Genomic DNA, 23,387 nt, shown 5'->3' on the forward strand with positions numbered 1-23,387 from the left:
CCACCACAAGCTGTGTACAGTAGAACGCTAGTGAGAATGGATCTTTGTTTTCCCTGAGAAATGCCACAGAAGAGAATGAGAATGTAGAGGACAAAAAGAGGGAGGAATAAAAGGGGAGAGTCTAAAACCAAATAATACGGAGAGACACTCAATTTGAGAAACTGGAGTAATTTTTTCATTCAAACAAAAATCAAAAGAATAGCAAAGTCAAATTACTCGAAATTTCCTGCTTGAATAAAAAGCAGAATTCAGTGTCAAAGGGCGTGACTAAGATGACAGAAAAGACAGCAAGACCACTAACTGGATATGGGGCTTGGTGCCAACATAAGCACTTCCATACGCTGCTTGGGAAGCTGCTGCTGTCTGTATATGAAGTTTTTCATATCAAAGAGGTCAGTAAAAATGGTAACAGCAGAGCAAAAGCTGTGGTCCACTGGAAGAAATAAACTCAATTTCCTGTGTGATGGGGTGGAAGTAGAGAAAGTGTATTTTCTCTGATTCAGGTATAGGAAATGTGGTGAAAATTAAACTGGAAAGGTTACATACCTAGAAAATAAACCAATCTAGTCTGGTACATCTATCTTGTAAGCAACAGGAAATGGCAGCAAATTTTGCAGACAAAACTCTGAATATCACTCTGAGGCACCAAAGCCATACCAGCAGCAGAACACACATCTTCACTGCAGTCACCCAAACCAGTCAAGTTTATACAAGGGGTTTCAGTTGCCAAGCTTCATCCAGACCATAGCCACACACATCCCTAGGATCTCACAAGCAGCAAGAACTCCAGTTACTGTATGCCCAAGTCTGGTCACCGCAAAGATTGAAAATACTTGGCCCTTCTCTTGCCTGGCAATTTTAGAAGATCTGACCAGCTGAAACAGAAAACTAGTTTTCCTAAACGTACTTTCTCAAGATTTCACAGCAGCAAATTCTCACAATGCATTATAGCAGCACAGCTAAAAAACTTCAGGATGAAACAATCCACACCACACACGCCTCAAAAGACACATATATCCGTGTTTTGAAACAATTGTGAATTACAGCCTCTACTTCTTGCTACTAGCTTTCCCACTTGAGCTTAGGATAAGATTCTGCAAGATGGAGACATCCTTTACTTTATTCTAAATCCCTTTCCTCACTTATTTTACTGTGGGTTTGGCATGACTAGAGCCTTCCACGAGTCACCTTAGTGAAATAAAATGGCAGAAAAACCCAGGAGAAAGATGCCTCCCATTCTCAATAGTGAAAAGCTCTAATGTGAGGTTATCTGCACATACAACAGTAGCCTCTTTCCATCACCAAAACAATTACATTTTTTGATCAGTTACAGACTTTTAAAAGCAAAATTGTTACCAACTGTTATTGGGTATAGAAGAGATACTTTATACCTAAAAAAAAACAAACCCCAAAAACAAAAAAACGAAACAAACCAGACAAAATGTGCACAAGAAAATTCCACGTGCTCACGTATTTAAGTGAAAGAACAAGTAAGATCCAAACCTACCCCAGAACAGTGCTGTGTGATCAGTAACAAGATCAGAGAAGTACCCAAAGGCAACGGAGAAAGAGAGGCATACCTGCCCTGCATATCAGATAAAATCCAAGGTGGCAGTGATGCTATATGCTTTCTCAATTTCAGAACTTTACAAACATGGATTAGGATTTTTAGGTCCCACTTACAAATGCGAGCTTCCAGCTCTGACAAAAATAAGAATTACAAAATCAATTAGAATGCAATCCAGTAATATTACCCAGTGCAAACAAAACTACTATTTAAGCAGTATTATCTTGATGTCTTCCTAAATCACTGCAGGGTCTAAAGATCAGCAGCATCAATGAGAAACACAACAAAGTCTACACATGAAAAAGAGAAACGCACAAAAGGACATACAGTTAAGGAACAGCCTACACAAGTTAAATAATGCATTATTAATTAGAGAAACAACAGGACTAGTCAACAAAGATTAGAGAAAAAATTGGTTTGCTTACAAAAATAAACAGCTTACAAAAGTCATTAAGATTTTAGGGAGGACAGTCCACACAAGGATCCAAATAGCTGCATAAACTGAAAAAGACATCCAAATACAAGGATATCATTTTAGTCAACCCATCACACAGCTATAGCAGCTAAATAGTATTAGGACAGTGTTGCAGGCTCCCTCCATCCCTCAGCTCAAGGGGAGGAGTGTCAGGATCTCAAAATGTCTCAACAATTTTTTTTCAACCAGTAATTTTTCACCACAGGACTGAGTGAAGATAATTATGAAACCTGACATGACTGTAGGTCAATTATAAAGTCTCCTAGCACAATTTTTAAAGTACCCTCAGTATAATGCCTGAAACAAAATACATTTTAAATCTGTAATAAAAATACTTTAGTCAATATTTCCAGTGAGCTAGAAGAGACTGGGAAACTCTGCATAACAACAAAGCCCACAGCTATGAGTTCAGAAGACTAAAATGAAGTGACACTCAAGTCCCAAGGTCCGGCACAACTGGCAGTGGCTTGAAATTAATAAACCATGTTGAATTTAATTTCTGTGCCATGCTAACCAGACTACCCTAGTTCTTGACCACTTATTAGCTCAGGCACATGCATTTTAACCACAAATAAAGCGAATGTGGCTCTCGGACAATAGCTTGCCCCCTCCCTGATACTCCAGTGCATCCCATCCCACAGTACGGCTCTGCAGTGTGCTGGCCAGGTGATAGGCTAGTGTCTGGGCACCAACTTTAAACTCCTTTACTCACTTGAACACACAACTGTTGTTCTTACAGATACTGCATAGGCTCATTATGAAGCCATTTAATATAGTCCTTCAGGCAAATTTGAATAGACTGAAAATACTATTAACACAGAATTTTAACTGACAATTGAAATATTACACACTGCACCAGTAAAATCAGTTCTGGTAATACTTCAATTTTGTCATAGTAAGAAAGTTCAAAAAGTAAAGCAGATGCTGCAGTCCTGTATTTTCCATTTATCAGATGTACAAAAGCAAGTCTGTGGCTTAGGAGTTCCTCTAAGACTAGAGATCAAGAGCAGGTAGCAGACATACGAAGCAGTATTAGATTTCTAAAAAGCCCAAAAGCTTAGCCCAGCTTCTACCCAGCAGGTACACTGTGAACAGCACTGGTACCTTACTTGAAAGCAGCTCCTCAGACAACTGTACAGAGGTGTTTCATTAGCAGCTCCACACATTACTTCCTTTTCCACCACCCCTCTAAGCACTCGTTACATGCACTCTGTCATGGTAGGAAAAAACCCCAAGGTTCCAAGATTATGCTTTCTAATTCTGCAGATTGAGAACATAGGTTCTGGCCTCCTGAACAAGCGCTGCAATACTGTTCACATGCCAATTACTCAGAGCAATCAAGTGGCAATTCTGGTCATTGTGTTTAATCTTAAGTGCCAAATCAACCAACTGTGTTAATAAGGTAAATCAAAGCAAGTTTATCTGATTTTCTGGGAGTCTTAACAGGAATTTCTAAATTTTTAGCTGATGGTAAAAAGTAATGATACTTGGGAAACAAACAAATTCTGGGATGTAGGTTATCGTCCATTATTTCTGTTTTGTCACTGCAGACTGAATTATTACAATGCAATTTAGGTCAGGTTACACCTTAAATCCATTTTAAAATAATCCACGTAGTAGCCATTAGTGATTGTAAGTGGAAACAACAGATTAATCATACAGGAACCCTAATACTTCCAGTAATGCATTCAATTTTCCAAGTCAAGTCTACAATCTTTGCTTTAAAGCTTCAGAAATTTACAACTTCTGAAATCAAAGCAACCATTTTATCCTTCTGACATACCTGTTTACCAGAGACACTCTGTTAAAGTAAAACAGTTTTATCCCAGTCAATTTAAAGAAAGCATTTGGGAGGAGCTGTAATTCTCTCTGGGCGTCAAAGACTGCAAATAATCTTGGCAATGCAGGCATAGAATTTTGTTTCAGCACTATCAAGGCTACAATGCCTGCAATAAAATTTATTTTTGCAAAGCCAAAATAATACAGCAAAACCAGGAAGGTTTATGTATGCCACAGTCAAGACTTCATTCAACACTCCAGAAGTTTTGGAACTTGAACCAAAAGCTTCACACGCCCTTTTCCAACTGATCAATCTGTTGGAATATACTTGTATGTCTGGGATGTATCTTCAACCTGAGCTCAGCATCCGCATTCATAACCTTTTTGTTCTTGATGAATTCTACAATTATGAAGAGATCAAACTAATTCCAGCTATACAGTCAACATTCACAGATTAAAAAATATGCTGAGTTCCGGGGGGGGGGGGGGGGGGGGGGGAGGGGGATAATTAATAAAAAAAAAAAAAAAAAAAAAAAAAAAACAACCCCCCCAAAAAACAATAACAAAAAAAACCACCTAACAAATTCTGTATTGAAATCAGAACCTATTATTTCAGGTCAATGGGATTTGTGAGTATTTTCATACTCCACAAACTCAAATAATTCTAAGTATGTACCTATACTCTATTAAGACACTGCAAGCCTGGAAACCAAAGCCAGTGAAAATTTTATCTGCTAAATAAATTTTTTTCAGAAATATAAGATTTTACTAATACAATGATATATGAATCCTTGATACCTGCAGTGGTGTAATTCTCAACAATAATATGCTTGATTGTTTATAGGCTTCTCAAAGTACAACTCCGAAGTTAGACATGGAGTTTGTTGCAAAGAGGTCATAAAATAAGGCAAATTATTATTTCTCCTCATGTTACTCTTCTCAAATAAGGCTGCATAGGAAGCCGAGTTGAAAAGACAGCAAGTTTAAACTAAAGATGTTGATAAATAAGCTCTAGCAAATCTTGTTGTAGCAGATTAAGTTACTATCCTCAGCTGTAGACTATTCTCCCATCAGAAGTCACTGATCCCAAAAGCAGAGTTGGCAGAAGGGAGCATGTGCTGACACCTCAGTCACTTCAACATTAAGACCAGCACCTTAATTTGGGTCAGATATTGCACTATGAACCGTAAAGACAGGAGTAAGCACCTATGAACTATAGCGGAGGAGTTAAGCAGGGAAAGGTTAAAACCAGACATCACCAAATTTGGCAAGATTTCCCAGAGCTGTAATGAAAATGTAAATTTCTTCTAAAGTAGACGAATCAGATGTTCCACTTGTCACAAATCCACCCAAAAATACAAAACTCTCGCCAAAAAGTTTCAGAAGCACAATATGAACTGTTAAAACAATTAGAAATTAAGGCACTCATTAGCCACCTTAGGTATCTTAAAGGCTTGAATACTCAATTTCAAATCAGCTTTAACAAATCAAGAACTGAAGTTCTGCATGGAATTTTAATCATCACATGAAGTTGCAACTACAGGAGTTACAAGGAGCACTAACGCACGTAATACCAAGAGAACAGTGTTAAATATCTAAGATTTGACAAGAGTGTGCACTTAAGAGGGAACACAAACTAGCCTACATTTACTACTCAGCCACTTAGGTATGCAGCTAAAGTCATGAAATATTTGTGTAGAAAAGACTTCAAAATATTGACAGGAGGAAAACCTGTATGAAGTTCTCACCAACAGAAGTCAGAAACTGGCTTAGGTATCGAAGTATATATAAATTCAAACCTGCAACTCAAGCTGTTGAATTAAGAACCCCAAATATGCAAGTATTCAATAGCTGATGAGTACAAAAGTGGTATTTCAGATTGTGTACAACCTATTAAGAAAAGTTCTTGAAATCTGTACCATGCAGTTATCACCCTGATACCTTTCTTTAGGATTAAACACATACAATGCTTTATATAGGGTTTATAAATTATGAACCACCACTGATCAGCCATGGAAATCACAGTGAAGGGTTCAAAAACCTTGTACATAATAAGCAGGCCTAACTGGTCACTTCTGCAGATTGCCTCCTTCCACTCACCTTTATCTGATATTTTTAGCTTCCAAGATTCCTCTGCTTCTCCGAACATCATACAAATTCCAAGGTCAGCATCATGCAGATACATTTATAAGAGGGCCCTACCCAGCTGTGCGCATTGTCCACTGACCAAAACTACACTGTTAACACAGAATCCCAAATGAGGCAAATATGACATTTTTGTAGACAGGAGCTCACAGTTATTGCATTATTATATTGCTGACCTATTCTGATAATCTCTTGAGATTTTACAGCTCTTCAGTTCCCCCCTTTTTTAAAAACCAACCAACCTCCAAAAACCCCGCGCTTGTTACATGCTTGTAGCCCAGTGCAACACAGTGTCTGATCAGATAGGCTACCACATTTTTACAAAACAAATTTCAGGAAGGTGTATAAAACACGGTTTCTGACTGTTTAGGATAACATAGAAATACCCTAAGGAGTCAGACCAATGATCCATCAAGCCCAGAACTCTTCCATCTGGCAGTGGCAACCACAAATGCTGTTCAGGGATAACTTATGCACCCAGAAGTTTGACTGTTGAAGGACATCAGATGGTACATCCCTATTCAATTATGAACCATTAAATGTATCTGTCAATGGATCAGCTGCCTGCAAATCTGTATAACCCCTTGTTTGAAGATGCCAATATTGGTTGCCTCCAGAAACTCCTATGGCAATAAGAGCCAGTAGTTCACCACCCAGAATGTGAAGAAACAGCTTCTTTTATCTGCTTCAAACCTATCATTTGAATCAACTGCATAGTGCATTTGTAAAATCCACTGCCTTGATGGGTTCCCCCCCCCCAAAATTTCCATCATATCAGCTTCCAACTGAAAGGTTCCAGTCTTGCCAGTCTCTTCTTGAAAGGTTCCATCCCTCCATTTTTTGTGCCCCCCCCCCCATTTTTTTTTTGGTGTGCTCTGCTGTTTACTCCCTTTAAATGCAGAGACCTGAACTGTAAACAGTAATGAAGACAGCATGGTTTTGCATAGCTGCAATATGATGTCTCCTGTCTTCTGATGCATTTAGCATTTTGTTGGCTTTCTGGGTGACACACTACATAAGGCAAAGCAAACAGACACTATGGTTAAAGATAAAGTTTCCCAACAGTTCTACAGAAACTGAGAGTCTGGTCCAATTTTACTACACGTCACAGACCCAACACACATTTGCTAAAAATTATTTCTTGAGCTCCTGGCACTGAACTACTCTGTTTTGCACAGTACTAGATAACAGTTATCATTATGTACCATAAAAAGCAATATTCCTACTTAACTTCACTCTTATTACAGAAAAACTTGGCACTGAAATAGAAGGAGTAACTTTGAGTATATCAAAGTTGTCAAGAGAACACAAGCACCAGAAGATCTGAAGAGCCAGGATGGTACTGCAACATGAAAGAAATGCTAAGTATAGGCACTGTTATACAGGTCAATCCAACCTTAAGACACAAGGCAGTAACATAATGGGAAGAGAAAGCAAAAGGTTGTAAGACAACAGAATAGGAATGGTTTGATCCAGCACACAGAACCTTTGTTTCCTTCCTGATATTGTCCATCTTTCCTATCTAGAGAGACTGGAGACTAAGAAAGACCTTCATGCTTGAAGGTCTGCAGAAGGAAAGGATGCAAGAAAATGAGCAACAGAAAAGTTATCGAACAAAAACCAGGAAAATTAAACCAGGAAAGATCAAAGGAAAACCAATACATCATGACTGTTCAAAACTGATCATATGACTACTTCCTAATAGCAGTAAGCTTACTAGTCTAAACAAGACACTGATAGCAAAAGAGGAATGTTTAACCTAAAAATTACTTCATAAGCAACAAGTCAAAATGACTGCTGCTTCAAAAGATCATGTAATTAGATGCAGAATTCTCTTTTTCAGTCAAGAAGAAACAGCTCTTCTCTGCACCTCATTCTGACCTCTCCTTACTTGAAAATTGGCAAAAGCTTGAAGAAAGTAATGACATACAAAATACGTAAAAATAACTGGTCTTTAGCGGCTTTTAGCCTCTTCTGTTATCTTAAAACCATCCTCAGGATTTTTTTCTTTTGGGAGGAAAGACAAGTGACATTTACTTTTTGGATTCTTGGCTTTCCTTGGGATGCACTTTAAGTCTTTAATCTTTACATTTCGCTTGATGAGCCAGCAAAGAAAAAAAATTTAAGTAGGCTAAAAAGTAGAAAAAGTGTCTATCCTACTGCAGAATCCTCAGGTTGCCACGTTCCTTCTCTTTCAAAAGAAGCCAAGTAACTTGCCTCTTCAGAGTTGTAGCTAGCCCTCATCACACCAGCTTGAAGAAGGATACTTTGTCAGGAAGCGGTAGGTAACAAAGTCTTGAGAGGATTGTAACCCAACTAGATAAATATTCTATGAACAGGCAATAATCAAACTGAAAATCCAATGGAAGAAGTCTGCAAGTCTAGTAACAATGCTCCAACTGATTTTTAGTGCTATTTATACTCTCAAAAAAATAAAGATGTGAAACAGACAAAATCAAAAGCAGTACTGCTGGGCTCATAAGTCATTTAGTCAGTCAGCCCAATAAGACAATGCTGAGCTGATCAGCTTTTATCTCACTTTAAGACACTGTGCTAATTCCTCCCTGTAAGTAATTAGGTTACTAATTTAGAACACATCATTATTGGAAAAAAAAAAAGAAAAAAGGTAAGAGCTTGCATTATGTTTAATTATCTTACAATAACAATTACCACCTTTAAAGACATATATCCAGCTCCATTTCAATGCACTTTTCTCCTGCATCTGACAACTTCTAATACCTTTCAAACAAAATGTAAATGCCACTGCATAGCAGCACTAAGCAATTCCATCACCACTTGATCCTACAGGAACCGATTCTGCAGAAAGCACGTGATGTCTGCTAATGCTATATTCTCCCACTAACCCAGGACCAAGTTTATCTGCTGACATCATATACCCTTTCAGATATCAGGAAGAGATTTGCTCTCTGAAAACAAGGATATACATACCTAAGAAATATAATCAATATAATACAAGCCAATACAATCCAAACCCTCACCTGTTTGAAATCTCAATGCTTAACCTGAAAGCATGAGTTTTACCTTCAGAGGTGAGAACATTAGAAAATAGGTCATACCAGAGGAATTAGCAACATGTACTCTTAGCTAGTACATGCAAGTAATTTCTATGGTGCACAATGCAACTTATCTGTATCACAGTTTTTCTACAAAAGCAACTTGAATTTTATTGGCCAAGGTGCACTGCATTAATCCATGATTAAGCAATCCCAAATTTCACTAGCAGTAACTGACAAATCAATGCCAATTTGATAAAATGAGACAAACAAGATGACAACAAGTTCTCAACCATGACACTGCAGGAACACTGCATGATCCAGTATTAAGATCAAGCCTTAGCTTTATGCACAGTGGTACTACATGATAAAGTTGTCATATTTTTGCTGTGCTGAAGAATTTAACCTAGTACTGCAACCACCACACAGAATAACATTCTTTCCTCCTTAGATTTCTCCCCTGCCACACTAAAACCAGCTGCTAAATAAGTTATTAATACAGAAGTCATTACCGAAGCATATTACCTTCATTGACCTTAATGATGAATATCATTCCAGTTAAAGAAACACTTAGATTTGCAAGGCCAGGCTGGACAGAGCCTTGGGTGGCATGGTTTAGTGTGAGGTGTCCCTGCCCATAGCAGGGGGGGTGGAACTAGATGATCTTAAGGTCCTTCCCAACCCTACCTATTCCACGATTCTACATTTGAATATTCATTTGAGAGCCGACTTTGCTCTCTCTGCCACCCAAACCAAGATATAGATTTGCCTCCAGGGAAATGGAGAGGCGATGGGAAACATCAAAAGTGAAGTAATTTCTCTCAAGTCTTTTTACTAAGACAACATACCAGTTACATATGACCTGCCTTCAGCCTTGAACACAGTGAACTTTTAGAGTACCAGTATTCTTTCGTAAACACCTCATTAAACACAAGTCACTCTATGCCATCACACTGCTAACAACAGCTTATACATACATCACTGTAAATCTTCTATCTATACTGTTGAAATGAGAAGTGACTCTTTTAGGCACCAATATATATTGCTCTCCTCTGATCTCACAGAACACCACTGGTACCTAAATGAATACTTTTCCAGCCCCTTCTTCCTGACTTTAAAAATATATGCTTATCCTTGGAAACGGACTTGGAATGCATACAGTCACCTCCTAGCACCACTACCAGGTCAAAGAGCAGCTGCTGAGGTTGCACTGGCACTTCCTGGTTATCAAAGGTTTTTAGTTTTGCTAATTCAGCTTTGTAGAGAGCTTGAAAATACAACTTCTCACCATGGAAATAGGAAAATTCACACCAAGTACTCAGATAATGGCTGGTGCCTATACACAGATATGTGCTTTAGATGCTAACATACTATTGAGTTTCTTTACAAAAGGAGTACTTGACTGTCCTATCACTTACCAGAAATCTAAACTACTCCCCATCCCCAACCAAAAAAGAAAACCAAAACCCAAACACATTTGAGAGTCTTCTGAATCATCTGTTATGGCCAAATAACCAAGTATGACCTTCCAACAGTTTCCCCACAAGACAAATACAAGTCAAGAATGAAACTTCAGGTTTGGTTTCTATCTTATTTTTCTTAAGAAAAATCTTTTTTTACAGAATTTGTATCTATTATATCATCTACTGTTGAGTTAGAACTTTTCAGGAAATACGGAGTTTATTTTCTATGCTGATATAGTATATGCAGCCAATTCAGATACTGTTTAAGACTAGCAACCATGAGCTTCACTGTCACATGTATCAACTGTTAAGCCTTTTCTCTAATTCTAGGAAAGGCATTTAAAAAATGAGATATACTAGAGGCAAACCCAAGTATTAAGAATGTTAACATTAAATCACATAAACTATTTCTTACTCATTATTTTTCTTTATAAGATAATTATGGCCAACCAGAACAAAGACCTGTTGCAACAGGCAAATCACTTTAAGGAAACACAAGGTACTGAGGTGATCTTTATATAAAAGGTAATAACTACAGGTATGTTGAAACAATTAAATTTTTATATCTAATTATTTGGCATCTTATAAGAAAGCAGAATTAGATCCACAAGCAATCTAAACACCATGCCACCTACTAGACTCCACAACTCATAGAGATAAGCAACCAAGCTTCACTCTACAACGAAAAGGGTACATATTACTGGCGCTGTTCAAGTATCTTACACTTAACATGAGGAGGAATTGCCCAAGTCAGCCAAGAATAAACATAAAGAGAATGTTCAGAGATTTAAGTCTACAGAATTTCACACCATGCTAGGGGAAGGGGGGTGGGGTGGGGGGAATTAAATATCTTTCATCTACTCTTTTAATACTTGCCTTTAACAAGGAGACCTGGGTTCATATCACAAATTAGTACTTGATCATGCTTCTTTCCAGCCAGCCCCTGGGATACATACCCCACTCACTTCATTCCCAAGTGAATACTGCTCCTCAGGAATAAAACTGACTGGTGTCTGGAAGCACCTCACACCTAAACACCCATGGCCTGGCAGTTCAGGCACTCCCTTTGGGAACTGACAGATGGGGGGGGGGGGTCAAATTCCCCCAAAGAGTAGAAGGATTTGAACCCAAATCTCAACATACTGGGTAGGTACTCAAACCGCTTATCCATCTGTAAAGAAATGCAACATCACATCCTTTTTTTCTAGAATACAAAGAAAAAAAAACCAAAACATTATGCAAGATTTCTGTGTTTCCTGCTTTACAGTATAGAAGCATTCCTTACACAATTGTGCTAATGGTACCTCTGCTTGCTTTCTAATTTTCTAATTTAACTGATGCAAGCTTTGAGAGTTATGGCATTTTTTTCTTCCCACACAGCTATGTATTAGTATGCAATTAGACAGCCTTGCAGTATAAACCAAGTCTTTACTAATATGCATACACAATTTATCAGCTCTATTAAAAACAAAACCCAAATAAAAAAGCCACAAACAAACAAACAAAAAGAAAACAACACACAAACCACAAAAACCCAAAGCTTCCTTTAAAATAGCCTGGTACATAAACTAGTCATAATTTCCTCTTCTTGCTCAGAGCTCTCCTTCACACTCTAGTATGAGTTACACTTAAAATATTTTGTCATATAACTACACTGGAAGTGCAGGAAGGAGGATGTGTCCATAAAATGTGTTTTTTGTCAGAATAGTTGTACTGAAGAAAACTCCAGAGTAGATAACTATAGTAGAAAAAAAATCATTTTGTCAACATGCCTGATTTTAAACCACAGTATAAACTGTTTCCACTGACTGAGTTTTCTACCACAGACTCTGCAGCAAACCTTTTCAAACAAACGCCTCTGTGCCCATTAATAAAAACAATGGAGCAGTATTTAATTTATATTTACAAGAAGTCTTGAGGTTTTCTGATGACCAAAGCAGTAATTAACGTTCCAAATACCGTAATGTCAAGCCACTCTGCAGCACTACCTGTCACACTACAGAAGTACTTTAAAAAAAAAATCTAGCTGCTAGAACATTTAAGAATTTTAACATGACATATTAATGCAAATCCAAATCCTGTTACCTAAGAAGTAGAGACTGCCTGAAATAGCCTTCAGCATTCTAAAACCCCAACACTGTAAAAGAAAGGCACTTAAAAGTGCAAACTGGAGAAAAATAAAATTGGTAGCTGAAACAGGTAGTTACAACAGTTAGCATCTGAAGCTAAGATCCAGTCTTTGAGACAGAATCTGCATGTAAAAATGCCACAGGATTTTTAAGACCCCACAACTTCAAACTGTAGCAAGAGATTTTAATTAAAACCCAGCAAACGGAAGTGTTATGAAAATATAATTATTTACATGGGAAAATATGTGGATGCATATGAAGTTCAGACTACGTTAAGTTCTCTGCATCCATAACCCTCGGTATGAAGGCAACCCTATACATCATATTTTTACAGCTTCTACATCACATATTGCTGTGGTAATGAAACGTGCCTGATGCCCCTCAATGGGTAGCTCCTGTAGATTCCTAAGGTAGCTAAATCAGTCTAGTAAAGAAACATCTTGATTTACATTTCTAAGTAAGTTCTGATATTTTGAAAAGAAACTTAATAAAAGTTAAGTAAATGCATAATCTTTAATATCGCCTTATTCTACATAGCAAAAGCTACCACCCACTACTATTCCATATATTGCAAGGCAAGATGACATACACTGGAAAGATACAAAATCAGAAAGAGCTACTTTGAAAAGTGTTAAGTGATCATGTATTAACATTTAACTCTGTATTAATTTATTAATGGTTAATTAAATGTAAAATTCTAGCACGCTGGTTCACAACATCCTACAATATATTTGATGCCTTATTAAACCATCTACAATACTAACCATTGGTTAAGCTTTTAGTATGTGAAATACTGAATTTGTTTGGACCACAATATGTTGAAAAACAGTTCACATGTGTATAAACCAGCCAGACTCTAAAGTGATGTCTAGATTTGCAATAACAGCTCTAAGATTAAGAAAAAAGATGTACTACATGTGAAAACTCAGCGGACAGAATAAAACCAAGACTGTAGGGTTGTATGCCTAATTAAATACAATACAGAATTCTCCTGGTTTTGACAAATCCAGGGAAAACACCTCAATCCTCCAAGAAGACAGAAAAGTCCCTTTAAATATAGGAATCTGTGCACTGAAGCAGCAGACACTTAGGAAAAGACCACCACCAGTCTCGAGAAGTCTGACTGTAGTCGCTGATCATCACTTACCTAAAATACAAGTATTTTTTCCTAGTAAGTGAGCTGTGGAACTAGTTTATGACCAAATAATTCCATTACAGAGGCTTTAAGAATTACCTTTTAAAAGAAAAAAGCCTCACAGCAGTGGTTTATATTTACCCCTTTAAATATACCTCGTTCTTTTTTAGGGATCTGTCCCACGTGAGACATTTAAGAACATTATTACTTTAGACAGATTTTTTTAAATATGTTTTCCTAAAAGGCCAAGTACAAGTTAATTTAATTTTCTTGTGCAGTCCATCTCACTAGGCTCAAAGTCACGGCGCACTTTGTTTCTCGCCTGCAGAGCCTCTATCACAACACGGCTACAGCGCCTGTCCCTCAGCCAGGGAAGCACCACCACCCCCAAATACCGCCAGCACAGGCTTTCTGAAAGCGAAGCCGTGCCAAGCCAGGGCATACATTAACCACTGCAGACTATAAAATACACTGGAAGTTGCTCCTATCCAGCCTACTCTAACTGAACCCTGCAAAGCTTCATAAATCAACACGAAGCGATCTCTTTACAGTGGCACCATTTCCAAACACAGAACTACCAAAAGGTCTGAACTTCAGCCGCAAGTTTCTCCCCTCATTAAGCCATAAACACACACCCCTACAACCACGCAGGGAAAGCACACAGCCAAACACAGGAGGGTTTTCTTACAACTCCGGGCCTAGGTTTACCGCGCCCGCCCGGGGGGCGCCCCGCGGGAGGGCGGCCGCGGGACTGGGTCTCAGGAGGCCGCCCAGGCCACCACATTCACCCCCCACGCTCCCGCAGCGGCACCGGCTCCGGGCGCGAAGCGGCGCAGGCACCTGTAGCCGCAGCAGCCAGGGCCGCCCCTCCCGGTCGGAGCACAGCCCGGGACACTGCCCGCGCGGCGGGGGACGACCCGGTACCCCGAAAACCGTCGAGCTCTGGCCCGGCCACACCGGCCCGCTCAGACACGGCCCGGCCGGACCCCCAGGCCTTTCCGGGCGCCGTGGCAGTGGGGCAGGCTTCCCGATAAGCCGAAACTGGCGGCTCCGCATCTGGACCTGTTGCTCGCACGCCGGACGCGAGAACGCGGACTGCGCTCACTGTCCTTCTCTCACCGTCGCTAACACGCTCCAGCTCAGCCGCCGACTGGAAGTTAAGGTCGCCCGCACCTCGTAGCACCTCTCCCCCAAAACACCACCAAGCCAGCCGGCCTCAACCCCCGCGCAGCTGCGCAGCCGCCGCCCAGCCTAGACCTGACCTGCCCGGCCCGGCCCGGCCCAACCCTGCCCCCGTGCCCGCTCCAGCGCCGGCCCCCAGGCCCGTCCCAGCCCAGCCGCGCAGGCGCGGAGCCGCCCCACAGCCTTCGCCGGGGCCGCACCGGCCGCTGACTGGGCAGGAGCGAGACTGGGCGTGGTAATTTTGCGCCCCCTGCCGGCCTTGGTCGGTGCAGCCTGAACGGCCGCAGCCGTGCTCACGGGTGGCGGGCTAGGTTTTACTTCGGCGCCCGCTGAGGGGCTGGGGAGGGTATAGAAGACGTAGCACTGCTCCAGTGTCTCCATCTTCCCGCAGCGATATTCCGTCTTTCTACCACAGTGCTCTCCGCAACCGGGAGAGGCAGCATCACGGCAGCCCCTGTGCCCTGGATTGAGGTGGTTTGTCTGCGGGCTGCCCCTTCCTCCTCTCCTGCCTCCTCTCCTCCCTCCATCTGCTTTCTCTTGCCCGCTGTGCTGCTGCCTGCTGCAGCTGGCGTGTGTCCTGCTTGCACCATGCTTCTGCAGTCACTTTCTCCTCCACCCTCCTTGTCAGCCCCTACATTCTCCTTGTAGTTCTGCTGGAGCCACAACCCAAGACTGAGTGCCTCCTCCAAGCTTCGGCTAGTTGTGGGGAGAAAAATGTTTATACTCTTATCTGAGAGTCCAGTCCACTTTTGGGAGACAGGAGGGAGGCTGAGGCAAGAAGGCACCCAGAGCACAATGTGTGGAGCAATAAAGGAAACAGGACATTACAAGTAGTTTTACCGTGTTTTTTCCTATCCATGGCTGTTTCACAGGACCAAGGAAACTTCAGTGCTGCAGTTTAATTTGTCTTTGAGCTGAAAACGGCATCCCTGGTTTTTCAGGCTAGCCTGCCTAGATCATTGCCTGAGGCACCAGAAGAAATGTTCCACATAACAAGGCTAGAAAAAGGCTTTCCGAGATCACTAAAAAGTCCTAAAGATATTCCTGCATTAGTCCACCTCTCCTTAATTCAGTTTAAGTTTTTATATATATCTGTCATTTAACTTTGTATCATTCTCCATAGTGAACTCCAGATAGACTTTGAACTTCCTCTAATTTTACCCTATACCATGTTTTTTTTGGATCCTTTCTAAAGATAAACACAGTCAAAAAAACAACCACGAGATTCCAGGGTTTTCTTTCCTTGCTATGTGGAAAGGCCAACTGACCTGATACATCCTGCCCAGCTACCTGCAGAGGAAACTGAAAGTGTTGCACTTCTTCACACTGTGATTCAGATTCCTTGGGATGTCTTCTTTGCTGTGTTCAGGGCAGCAATGCATTGTATCTGTGTTTAACCAGTTATTTCTGTTCTGACCAATAACAAGGGTCTTTGTATCAAGTGAGCAAAACTGCAGCGCTGCAGAGAATACAAATGTTGTTAGACTGCAGAACTGTGTATTTGAAAAATAAGAAGGAGGGAAAACATGACACTTGTAATTCATGTCTGAGCAGCACCATGCATGATTCTTTTCGCCTTAATAAGAAAATGGTGAAAATTCACATGAACCCTTTTTTACAAACAACTTAGGCAAAGAACCTGAGAACCAGAAATGGGCTTTTTCAAAGTATGATACTTACCTTAAAGATATAATGGCTGCAAAAACTAGCTACTTGGTAGTTCATCAGTTGGCTTTTGACTGTTGTCATCCTCATCCAAACTGATTGCCAGTTTACTGTTTTTTTCTGCATGCAAGGTTGGGATGATCTAACAAAAACTCTGATTACAGTTTCCCTTGGCTGATGGCATTTCTTCTTCCTCTCACAGAAAATCTCATTGCCTCCAGTGTGCATGTTGACCAGTAGCCAGTTTTTAAACCAGGGTAAGGGAATTGTATTTAATTGTTGTGCAACTTGTTGTAGAGCGGAGAAGGATTCACATCAGTTTCTGTTTCTCTCCTTTATTCTTTTCTATCTGTAGCTGGTTTTAATCTTTTGCTGGAAAGGGTTTAGCAGAGCAGGTTTTAAGACTGAGCTTGGGATATCCTTGCGTATATCTGCTTAAAGATCTGTTTGTTTCTTTGGTAACCAATCTCCTCCCTTGGGCTTTCACAAACCCTAATATTAGCCGTGCCCAGCTGGCAAATCTATTCATAAGATATTTGAATGAGGTGTGCTTGGCTAATTGTATCCACAGATTAAAATACTCTGTTAGGCAAAGAAACTGTCATACCTGAAAATATTTCACAATAGCACACAGGATCAGCAGTGTTACTTGTGAAGACTCAGACAACCTTTCTTTTTTAAATCGTGTTGCCAATTTAAATGGACAGATCTGATGGTTCATTTTGCCTTGTGGGTGCTATTTGGTGATATGCTGAGGATACAGAAATGGCTGTGAGAAAATAATTTTGGCTTGAATATAACAAAATATGAGAATAATAAAAAAAAGATACAGAGAAGAAAGGCAAATGGGAGATGAAGGAGGACAACAGAAAGATGATTGGGGAAACCAAAACTTTTTAGTCTTACTTTGTTTCATCTTAGCTAATTATTTTTTTTATGTAGTATCCACTAAAAGCTCTTGAAGGAATGAGAAAACTATTTACCAAAGCACTACAAACCTTACTGTTCCATCTCTTGTTCAAAGTTTTCAATTGGCATTTTAAGCAGAAAGGAGCTGAAAAGAAATATCCAAGTGATACCTTTTGTGAGCTTAGATCCTAGAACATTTTCAACATGATTTTTCTATGATTTTACTATCAGGGATTATGAGATTATGGGAACATTGAAGCATGCTTGCAGCTACAGAACCAATGTATTTAGGCAACTTAATTTATTATTGAAGAACCTTCTTTTTTAGATTGATGCATTCATTCCACAGACAAATACTTTTTAACAAAGAAAATGTTCATCTTTGATAAATTGAATTTGAATTGCTGTCAGTGTTTGCCAGAGAGGTGCAGATATAACTTTTGATTGGTCTAAATCTGGCTGATTGTAATCAATTGAAAAGAAAACAAAAATCTGTCTCAAACTGAGGCATCAGCCTAACATAGAACAAAATGTTTTCTTTGAAACCATTGCCCTCTGGAGGAGGAATGAAAAATCACAGAAGGGTAAAAATTCCCTTTTATGTCACTGTTTAACTGAATTTATGCTTTACAGCCCGTGAGTGGCTCTGTAGGCTGACACGAAAATGAATGCTCTGTCAGAAGAGCCGCAGTGCATATGTCAGTGAAGGCTGGGGAACTAATCCCCATCTGTCTGTCACATCACTCTCCTCCCCTTTATCTCTAAACTCTTTATCTCTAAACTCACTGAACAACCATTCTACAGCAGATGTACTTTCTCTTCCAACTTCATCTTGGATCCCTTCCAAGCTGGTGTCATCCCTCTATTTGCCAGAACATTTTTTTTATGCAATCCCTAAAGAATTCTTGCCTGCTTGATGTCAGACTCCGTTATTTCATCCTCTTTCTTGACCTGTCTGCTGGGTTTGGATTTTGGGGGTGTTTCCTTGTTTTGTTTGGTTTGGTTTGGGTTTTGCTTTTTTGTTTTTTTGTTTGTTGGTTTGTTTTGTTGGGGGTTTTGTGTGTGTGGTTTATGTTACTTTATTTTAAATTATCTTGATTACCCTTTCCTTCTTGATCTTTCATTCTTGCCAGGTTTTTAGAAATCATGTTCTCTTTATCTCTGCTTTCATGTCTGGCATCTATTTAAACAGACTCTTTTCCTCCTGTCTCTGAGAACTTCACAGGGATTTTTCCCTTGGCCTTTAGGTATCGATAGCTTACATCTTGGATAATCACATTTAAAAGTCACCTTTAACTAAATATGAAGGAAAGGAAGTTCCTTCCTGCTCACACTTTACCTGTATATTCTCCCTGTGTTGCAGAGGAAGTGACAGTATCTCTCACAATGGTCTTTCCAGTTTGATTTATAGCAATCTGATGTCTCCTGATTACAAACCTGGTGATTGTTTTAACCCTAAGTAAGACACATGCACCAGCAGTATGAAAGACTATAATAGCAGCAGTAGTCCACCTGTAGGCCTACTGTGTTTAGTACCTAGTGTTCCAAAGAAGAGTGCAATACACAACAGTCCAGAAGCTAAATTGACTATTAAGCAAGGGAAAAACCAAACATCTCTTGGCCTCCACAGCCCAGTAACAGAAACCCTGAATTTTGAAGTTAATACAGCAGTCCAATTGAATTTCAGTCTTCCTTTAACTAAGACAAGAAATACCAAGGATTCAAATACGGTCATGTTTTTCTCTTTGAAAGCACTAGAACTATTTCTTACTTCCTATCCAATAACAACATTTTGCACTCATGTTCCTCTAAGTGACTGAAACATCTTCCTCACTGTCTTCTAGTACCCTTTGCCACTCCTTAATCCTTCAGATCCAAAATTGCACAACTTCAAGTAAGGTCACAGTATTTACAAATAGGGTCATAAATCCAGCAGTTCAGCTGTAGAAAAAGATTAATCTCCAAATGAGAGGTCTCAAGCCTGGGAGTACTACTCATCTCTCAGTGAGAGGTCTTAAACCTAGAAGTAGGAATCATTCCCAGAGGATGAGTGACCTAAATTAAACCTGGAAGTGAGGTTGTTAATGGAACAGGTTGGGACACTATTTCTAATCCAGGAAAATAATGGACAATAAAAATTTTCTTTCTTGCCACTGTTTTCCCTTCCCTTTTTAAGTTATACTCAAATTATGATTACCTTATCTGTCTCTATATGTTTGCTGCTTCTTGTTCTTCCTTCAGTAGTTTCTCCTTGGTTTTGTATGTTACTCTCTTTATGTTCGTATACCTGTGTACCTTTTTGATATTGTTGCTGTCATCTGTGTGCCTTCCTTCGCACAACTCTCCATCTTTTGTTTGATCTTGAATACATCTGGAAAGATCTGAAGGACATATTTAAGTCTTTCTGGAAAAGAAATCCTGCTTTGCTATTTATGAAAATTATTAATTTGTACCAAGATGCACTCTGTTCTTCCCTGATTTGCCATTTGCAAGCTGGATGTATCCTAAAGCCCAAAGTCAAGACAAGTTTATGTTTGGATTTTACTGATAACATCCTTTGCTGTCAAGTTGCATATGCTTTTTTTACTGGGTTTACCTGATGGTTTGATTACTTTGTCTTAATCTGTAAATACAGGGCAAAAGCCACTTTTTATTGCTACTCTTTTTACTCTTTTCTATTCTCAGCTTCTTATTCTCATACACATACATAAATAAAAAGAAATAAACACCTGTAAGTCACAGATCTGTGAGTAAGTAGGGGAAGAACCAACAAAAAAGACAACAGAAGTTTCAGCAGTTGATACCATCTAAGGAAAATACTTAGGAGGTAAATCCTATGACGTTTGTGGATTTAGATTCTCCCCAGGTGCGATTGTTTTTCCGAAAAGGCAGCTTAGTAGTGGTAATTGTGACAAAACCCTCCTATCTCATAATGCTGCAGTGTAAACCTTAAGCTTTGTATATTTGTCAATCAAATGCATGACACTACAGTATACTGCACATATTTTATAAACGTGAAATGTAATAAATCTTTCTCTTGAAAGCAAACTAGATGTACAGTAAGATAGCTGTAAGATATAGTAAAACATAAACATCCAAATTCTCTTTCTTGTTCCTTTTTTCTAAATCTTCACTGAAATAATCTTGCTTGTTATGCTTTATTTAGCAGTCTTGTTTGGTGGTTTTCAATTTGTGCATCCCTGTTGCACTTTAATTACTGATACAGGTAGATTTGTGGCCATGCTGTACGGTACCTTTAACAACATGGATGTCTGAATGTGACATGAGGCAGAATCACTTTCAGAATCATTCTTCTTAAAACTGTTGTTTGAATGTTCCCCTAGTATTTGAGTTTGCTTTCAGCAGATCATAAACAACATCTGGGGCAGTTAACTGCCAGCCAGCATGTCTGTTGTTCCGCAGCATTTAAAGTAATGTTTAAAATCTGCTTTATTCGATTCCATAACTGCATAAATTTTATTGGAAATATTCTGAAACGAAGAGCTATTTTTTCTTTTCTTTGAGAAACATGCTCAGAAAATCCTTCATATGTTATTTCATCATATGCATAAATCTGGAGTGTCATGGCACTAAAACTATCGGGTATGGCACCAGTCCCTTTGCAGAAGTCCATGCTGATCCCAGCATAATGTCTTCCCTACAGACATAAGATGCCAATAGATTTCCATTAGCACATTTTGAGTAATGAAGGCATAGCTGCTTGATTTGTGAAAATGAATTATGAAAGCGCCAAAATACACTTGTCCTATGTTGACATAAGCAAAACTGGTATACTTACCCTTCCTGGGAAAATGATAGCAGCTACACAATTATTTTTAAGGAAGAAAGAAATTATTTTGATACTAACAGAATAATAATTTCCACATAGCTATGTAGAGCTATACGGGTGGTCTTCATTTATCCTTAGACAAACTGCAATGACATTTCTATACCATTCTCATGAATCCGCACCTCAACAGAAAGTTTCAAAACCTGTTTTGGAATATATATAGCATGAAGATCGCTCTATTTTGCAATATTTCCTAAAAAGTGTAGTCAAACACATTATGCTTTGACACTCTACTGCTTGCAGGATCTTCAATGACTGTCGTTCTCCCAGCAGTAATTTTTCTTTCAGAGGAGCTGATAGACTCTACTGACTCACTGAGCCAACACTGCATACCAGTCTACTGAATCAGCTCAGTATAAGACTATAAGTATGTAACCCAGCAAGCGTCCATGCTGAGTTATTTTTCTTTGCTCTAGGCACAGCAATTAAGAGGCACTTTTTGCTGCATTTGCAATGCAGGCAATTCAGCCCTCTTCCCAGTGTTGTAATCTGGAAAACGCAATACTCTGAAGTCACTCATTCTTTGCAGTGGTGCCTGAGAGTATTTTAGACTGGATTCCAGTGAACTGAGGCTAATATTTCCATTTGCATGGTGCAGCTGTCCTTTGTCCCACACACACTGTCTCTGCAAGGGCTGTCAGTGTGGCTGCAGGTTAGGGTACTATGTGTGTAAGAGTGGCTTTTTGGCAGCACAACGTATGCTCAGACTGACCCAGATTTCTGCAGGCAAAGGACTATATCTACCTTTCCAGTAAGTGAAGAGAAACACAAAGTTCAAGAGTTGTAATTATTCTAGTGTCACATTGCCACACTAATGACTTCAGAACAACTGTCCTGAGCTTAGTGGGAACCTTTGTTCCATTTACTACAGCATAAAGTCTTTATGGAAGTATTTTGTTCTTTCCTCACCTGCCTCATCTGCTTGTCTTCTGTTATGACAAATGCATGTAACTGGGGTAAATACATTTACTTAACAACAGTTCAGCTCTAAGAATTGAAAAGAATGTGTCTCATTAATGTTGTTTCTCATCTCAAAATCACTTCTCAAAACATGCTTGAATATCCAATCCCTTTGTTTTGATGGATTATAACTTTTTCCTTAGGACTGGGTTATGTCTGACACCTTATCCATTGGCAGGTTGTTTGGATACAAACTAAATTTCTGTTTATTAGTGTGTAGTGTAGGTAGTGTGCAATTCTTCTCCAGACATGGTATTTAGCTTATAAGGGAGGTATTCCTAATTATATATTTAATTTATTGCATTCCATTCTATGTTACTTAGTATGGGCAGTATATCTTGATATGAAATCAATCATAGTTATTACCTCTGTGCTAGCAAAACAACAATTTCCTATTAATTCAAACACCTTTTGAATGCAGTGTACTCACTTAGGATTATTCAAAATCTGTACCATTGATTTCCCAGTGTTATAATTTTAATTTCATCTTCACTTCTGGTGTGCAAGTTTAGTGTGAAGTCACTGATGGTAAGCGTCTTCAGCCAGTCTAGGTGTAGATGATAGTGAAGAAACTATTACCGATCCTTATTTGCGGTATTACGTGTTTGTTCTTGTAGTGGACAACAGCACTTCATAAATGGTATATCATTCAAGTACTTACTGTCCCTTCAACAGAAAATATGCTATACAACCATTTTCTCAGGGAACACCTGAAAGTTTCTTACTTGTCAGTAACTGCTACTTTGCTCTTTTGTTAAACAGAATCTAGAAACTTGTTTTTCACCATGGAAAATAATGTTGCAATTTCCAGTTATATTGAATGATATTTCACTCTTGTTCATGTTTTGAGCGATACCTAGAATTTGAATTTGCCAGCCCTTCCTAGACTGGAATCTGATTACACATGGGCTGTTCTCAAAGAGTATTGAGTTTTTTTTATATTCTCAAGGAACAATAGATTGGAAGTTGCGTATTATGTAATCTCTCTGTGCTCATTTGAAGGAAAGCACACAGAAAGCATTCATCTTCCATACTTAGCTATGCTTGTGCAGAATTTATGCTTCAAAACTTCAGAAAATACTGCACATGCTGTAAACTACCGAGGAATGCCCCA

At 39.3% G+C, this 23,387-nt stretch overlaps 1 protein-coding gene across 1 annotated transcript in view; it reads right to left on the minus strand.

Moving 5' to 3' along the window:
* Positions 1 to 14,866, minus strand: part of PALS1 (protein associated with LIN7 1, MAGUK p55 family member) — a 55,821-nt gene extending 40,955 nt beyond the window's left edge. The window contains exon 1 of the mRNA XM_062619251.1: positions 14,827 to 14,866. The gene's annotated coding sequence lies outside the window, so the exon portion shown is untranslated. The remainder of the gene's footprint in view (positions 1 to 14,826) is intronic.
* Positions 14,867 to 23,387: the final 8,521 nt, after the last annotated feature.

Source organism: Pezoporus occidentalis, unplaced genomic scaffold (assembly GCF_034315485.1).
Source record: "Pezoporus occidentalis ecotype Australia unplaced genomic scaffold, CSIRO_AGI_Poc_V1 ctg21, whole genome shotgun sequence".
NCBI lineage: Eukaryota > Metazoa > Chordata > Aves > Psittaciformes > Psittacidae > Pezoporus > Pezoporus occidentalis.